Source organism: Acipenser ruthenus, chromosome 55 (genome assembly GCF_902713425.1).
Source record: "Acipenser ruthenus chromosome 55, fAciRut3.2 maternal haplotype, whole genome shotgun sequence".
In the NCBI taxonomy this organism is placed as follows: Eukaryota; Metazoa; Chordata; class Actinopteri; order Acipenseriformes; family Acipenseridae; genus Acipenser; species Acipenser ruthenus.
This window is the reverse complement of record NC_081243.1, coordinates 7545459-7550458: the sequence shown is the minus strand read 5'-3', so window position 1 is coordinate 7550458 and position 5000 is coordinate 7545459. Positions and strand designations below refer to the sequence as shown.

The window sequence follows — 5000 nt, the reverse complement described above, 5'->3', positions numbered from 1 at the left end:
TTACCTACCTCAAGCAAACCTCAAGCAAACGTCAAGCAAGCATTGGTGGTTCAGTGGTAGAATTCTCGCCTGCCACGCGGGAGGCCCGGGTTCGATTCCCGGCCAATGCAACCTTCTTTTTTACTTTATGTATACAATTACAGCCACACGCACCTGCCTTCAATCAGTAAAAAAAAAAAAAAAAATCTCCCCGTCGGGGAATTGAACCCCGGTCTCCCGCGTGACAGGCGGGGATACTGACCACTATACTAACGAGGAAGGCACACGCTCCCTGCCACTATGGCAACGCATTTAGTTGCAAAGCGTCTAAGTCAAAACTGCCTGCTGAGCTTAATGGTTTACGGATCGAAAACAGTATAGTACAAAACAATTAAAAAAAAAAAAAAACGGGCTCGTCCGGGATTTGAACCCGGGACCTCTCGCACCCAAAGCGAGAATCATACCCCTAGACCAACGAGCCAGCTTTCGGTTTTATCCGGCGGCCGACGCGTGATTCAGTCTCTGGCAGCAAAATAAGTGCAGCATGACAAGAGTCCCGTTCCGTCTGCCGGTGCGGAATGCTGCTGGCACCTCAGAGGAGGGGGGGCTTAATACTCGCCAACGCAACCTTCTTTATTTTTTGGCATTCTTATAGTGCTGCTTTTTTTTATTTATTTATTTATTTTTTTTTTTAAAATTCGCAGCACGAAAACTAGGATTCACATGTGTTTCACGTAACACTTTTTAAATTCATTCATCTGGTCACAGTGTTTTACCGCTACAGCAGGACCCGGCAATGCTTTTAATGCAATCGGCATTAAAAGCTGCCACGTCAGTGGAGAACTGCACGAGTACTCTCGCTCTCATTTCAGACAAGGGGATTTGAATTGCCTTCTAGCCGCTCTCGCTCACGCCGGGCGCCGTGGCGTGTGTCTGTAATGCCAGCTACAGGGGCAGGTTGAGGCTGGCGGATCGCTTGAGCACGGGAGCTCTGTGCTGCAACTGGCTGTGCCGATCGGGAGTCCGCACTTAGCACGGCATCGACATGGCATTTCTGGGGGAGCTCGTGAATGCCAGGTCGTCTAAGGAGGGGTGAACCGGCACAGGTCGGGAACGGAGCAGGTCAAAACGCCCGTGACGCACCAGTAGTGGGACTGCTCCTGTGAGCGGATGTTGCAGTGCATCCTTTGCAAAACAACGAAACCCAGCCTCCTTTTTTTTCTATTTATTTTTTGAAGTACATGCTGACTAACTGATCCATTCCAAACATATCAAAACGAAATCCCACCTAAACTACTTTCCTCATTTATAGCGACCGCTTCTCGATGAACATAGAAATGCTAGCCGCCAGTTAAAGAAGTCAGACGGCCCAAACAGGCAACAGCACACAGCTCGGAGACACGGCAAAATTACAGTGGTCTCGACAGGTACACCCAATAGAAAAACGTCTCCCATCTAACAGAACAGCTAGGTCTGCACTTCTTTGGAAACTCGGGGGACCACAACAGTGGCAGGCGCTGGCTCGTTGGTCTAGGGGTATGATTCTCGCTTAGGGTGCGAGAGGTCCCGGGTTCAAATCCCGGACGAGCCCGTTTTTAATTCTTTTGTATTACACTTTTCCAATTACTATGCATTGCCGATACGCACGCTCAAATTCCATGAACAACAATATCACAGCGACCAAGGGCTGATTGCACAATGGTTAAACGAGGACTGCAGTCTTTGTTGAGTCTGCAAAGCAACTGCTTATGCATTAAACACAATTCTGACGTAACAGACTATAAAACCATTCAGCATCGAGTTTCTGTAGTTTATACAGCACTGTTTATTTTGGTAACGCATCTGCTTGTTTTTTTTTTTTTTTTTTGGTATGTAGTTTAAAACAACCACAAAACTAGTGTAACAGATGGGCATTTTGTAGGTACAATTGTTTGTGTACATGTACAATCTAGCACTAGAACGGGTTAATTCATCTTTTCACACTGCACTAGATGCTGCTAATACATTACCTACCTCAAGCAAACCTCAAGCAAACGTCAAGCAAGCTTTGGTGGTTCAGTGGTAGAATTCTCGCCTGCCACGCGGGAGGCCCGGGTTCGATTCCCGGCCAATGCAACCTTCTTTTTTACTTTATGTATACAATTACAGCCACACGCACCTGCCTTCAATCAGTAAAAAAAAAAAAAAAAATCTCCCCGTCGGGGAATTGAACCCCGGTCTCCCGCGTGACAGGCGGGGATACTGACCACTATACTAACGAGGAAGGCACACGCTCCCTGCCACTATGGCAACGCATTTAGTTGCAAAGCGTCTAAGTCAAAACTGCCTGCTGAGCTTAATGGTTTACGGATCGAAAACAGTATAGTACAAAACAATTAAAAAAAAAAAAAAACGGGCTCGTCCGGGATTTGAACCCGGGACCTCTCGCACCCAAAGCGAGAATCATACCCCTAGACCAACGAGCCAGCTTTCGGTTTTATCCGGCGGCCGACGCGTGATTCAGTCTCTGGCAGCAAAATAAGTGCAGCATGACCAGAGTCCCGTTCCGTCTGCCGGTGCGGAATGCTGCTGGCACCTCAGAGGAGGGGGGGCTTAATACTCGCCAACGCAACCTTCTTTATTTTTTGGCATTCTTATAGTGCTGCTTTTTTTTATTTATTTATTTTTTTTTTTTTTTAAATTCGCAGCACGAAAACTAGGATTCACATGTGTTTCACGTAACACTTTTTCAATTCATTCATCTGGTCACAGTGTTTTACCGCTACAGCAGGACCCGGCAATGCTTTTAATGCAATCGGCATTAAAAGCTGCCACGTCAGTGGAGAACTGCACGAGTACTCTCGCTCTCATTTCAGACAAGGGGATTTGAATTGCCTTCTAGCCGCTCTCGCTCACGCCGGGCGCCGTGGCGTGTGTCTGTAATGCCAGCTACAGGGGCAGGTTGAGGCTGGCGGATCGCTTGAGCACGGGAGCTCTGTGCTGCAACTGGCTGTGCCGATCGGGAGTCCGCACTTAGCACGGCATCGACATGGCATTTCTGGGGGAGCTCGTGAATGCCAGGTCGTCTAAGGAGGGGTGAACCGGCCCAGGTCGGGAACGGAGCAGGTCAAAACGCCCGTGACGCACCAGTAGTGGGACTGCTCCTGTGAGCGGATGTTGCAGTGCATCCTTTGCAAAACAACGAAACCCAGCCTCCTTTTTTTTCTATTTATTTTTTGAAGTACATGCTGACTAACTGATCCATTCCAAACATATCAAAACGAAATCCCACCTAAACTACTTTCCTCATTTATAGCGACCGCTTCTCGATGAACATAGAAATGCTAGCCGCCAGTTAAAGAAGTCAGACGGCCCAAACAGGCAACAGCACACAGCTCGGAGACACGGCAAAATTACAGTGGTCTCGACAGGTACACCCAATAGAAAAACGTCTCCCATCTAACAGAACAGCTAGGTCTGCACTTCTTTGGAAACTCGGGGGACCACAACAGTGGCAGGCGCTGGCTCGTTGGTCTAGGGGTATGATTCTCGCTTAGGGTGCGAGAGGTCCTGGGTTCAAATCCCGGACGAGCCCGTTTTTAATTCTTTTGTATTACACTTTTCCAATTACTATGCATTGCCGATACGCACGCTCAAATTCCATGAACAACAATATCACAGCGACTAAGGGCTGATTGCACAATGGTTAAACGAGGACTGCAGTCTTTGTTGAGTCTGCAAAGCAACTGCTTATGCATTAAACACAATTCTGACGTAACAGACTATAAAACCATTCAGCATCGAGTTTCTGTAGTTTATACAGCACTGTTTATTTTGGTAACGCATCTGCTTGTTTTTTTTTTTTTTTTTTTTGGTATGTAGTTTAAAACAACCACAAAACTAGTGTAACAGATGGGCATTTTGTAGGTACAATTGTTTGTGTACATGTACAATCTAGCACTAGAACGGGTTAATTCATCTTTTCACACTGCACTAGATGCTGCTAATACATTACCTACCTCAAGCAAACCTCAAGCAAACGTCAAGCAAGCATTGGTGGTTCAGTGGTAGAATTCTCGCCTGCCACGCGGGAGGCCCGGGTTCGATTCCCGGCCAATGCAACCTTGTTTTTTACTTTATGTATACAATTACAGCCACACGCACCTGCCTTCAATCAGTAAAAAAAAAAAAAAAAATCTCCCCGTCGGGGAATTGAACCCCGGTCTCCCGCGTGACAGGCGGGGATACTGACCACTATACTAACGAGGAAGGCACACGCTCCCTGCCACTATGGCAACGCATTTAGTTGCAAAGCGTCTAAGTCAAAACTGCCTGCTGAGCTTAATGGTTTACGGATCGAAAACAGTATAGTACAAAACAATTAAAAAAAAAAAAAAACGGGCTCGTCCGGGATTTGAACCCGGGACCTCTCGCACCCAAAGCGAGAATCATACCCCTAGACCAACGAGCCAGCTTTCGGTTTTATCCGGCGGCCGACGCGTGATTCAGTCTCTGGCAGCAAAATAAGTGCAGCATGACCAGAGTCCCGTTCCGTCTGCCGGTGCGGAATGCTGCTGGCACCTCAGAGGAGGGGGGGCTTAATACTCGCCAACGCAACCTTCTTTATTTTTTGGCATTCTTATAGTGCTGCTTTTTTTTATTTATTTATTTATTTATTTTTTTTAAATTCGCAGCACGAAAACTAGGATTCACATGTGTTTCACGTAACACTTTTTCAATTCATTCATCTGGTCACAGTGTTTTACCGCTACAGCAGGACCCGGCAATGCTTTTAATGCAATCGGCATTAAAAGCTGCCACGTCAGTGGAGAACTGCACGAGTACTCTCGCTCTCATTTCAGACAAGGGGATTTGAATTGCCTTCTAGCCGCTCTCGCTCACGCCGGGCGCCGTGGCGTGTGTCTGTAATGCCAGCTACAGGGGCAGGTTGAGGCTGGCGGATCGCTTGAGCACGGGAGCTCTGTGCTGCAACTGGCTGTGCCGATCGGGAGTCCGCACTTAGCACGGCATCGACATGGCAT

At 47.4% G+C, this 5000-nt stretch overlaps 11 non-coding genes across 11 annotated transcripts; 5 read left to right on the top strand and 6 right to left on the bottom strand.

The window, feature by feature from the left end:
* The first annotated feature begins 39 nt into the window (after positions 1–39).
* Positions 40–110, top strand: trnag-gcc (transfer RNA glycine (anticodon GCC)). Its single transcript has one exon. It is a non-coding gene; the product is annotated as a tRNA-Gly (tRNA).
* Positions 111–186: 76 nt separating this feature from the next.
* trnad-guc (transfer RNA aspartic acid (anticodon GUC)) lies at positions 187–258 on the bottom strand. The gene has a single exon. It is a non-coding gene; the product is annotated as a tRNA-Asp (tRNA).
* A 130-nt stretch (positions 259–388) lies between these two features.
* On the bottom strand, positions 389–460 carry trnap-ugg (transfer RNA proline (anticodon UGG)). The gene has a single exon. It is a non-coding gene; the product is annotated as a tRNA-Pro (tRNA).
* A 1038-nt stretch (positions 461–1498) lies between these two features.
* On the top strand, positions 1499–1570 carry trnap-agg (transfer RNA proline (anticodon AGG)). The gene has a single exon. It is a non-coding gene; the product is annotated as a tRNA-Pro (tRNA).
* Positions 1571–2023: 453 nt separating this feature from the next.
* trnag-gcc (transfer RNA glycine (anticodon GCC)) lies at positions 2024–2094 on the top strand. Its single transcript has one exon. It is a non-coding gene; the product is annotated as a tRNA-Gly (tRNA).
* Positions 2095–2170: 76 nt separating this feature from the next.
* trnad-guc (transfer RNA aspartic acid (anticodon GUC)) lies at positions 2171–2242 on the bottom strand. The gene has a single exon. It is a non-coding gene; the product is annotated as a tRNA-Asp (tRNA).
* A 130-nt stretch (positions 2243–2372) lies between these two features.
* Positions 2373–2444, bottom strand: trnap-ugg (transfer RNA proline (anticodon UGG)). Its single transcript has one exon. It is a non-coding gene; the product is annotated as a tRNA-Pro (tRNA).
* A 1037-nt stretch (positions 2445–3481) lies between these two features.
* trnap-agg (transfer RNA proline (anticodon AGG)) lies at positions 3482–3553 on the top strand. Its single transcript has one exon. It is a non-coding gene; the product is annotated as a tRNA-Pro (tRNA).
* Positions 3554–4008: 455 nt separating this feature from the next.
* On the top strand, positions 4009–4079 carry trnag-gcc (transfer RNA glycine (anticodon GCC)). Its single transcript has one exon. It is a non-coding gene; the product is annotated as a tRNA-Gly (tRNA).
* A 76-nt stretch (positions 4080–4155) lies between these two features.
* Positions 4156–4227, bottom strand: trnad-guc (transfer RNA aspartic acid (anticodon GUC)). The gene has a single exon. It is a non-coding gene; the product is annotated as a tRNA-Asp (tRNA).
* A 130-nt stretch (positions 4228–4357) lies between these two features.
* On the bottom strand, positions 4358–4429 carry trnap-ugg (transfer RNA proline (anticodon UGG)). The gene has a single exon. It is a non-coding gene; the product is annotated as a tRNA-Pro (tRNA).
* Between the last annotated feature and the right edge of the window lie 571 nt (positions 4430–5000).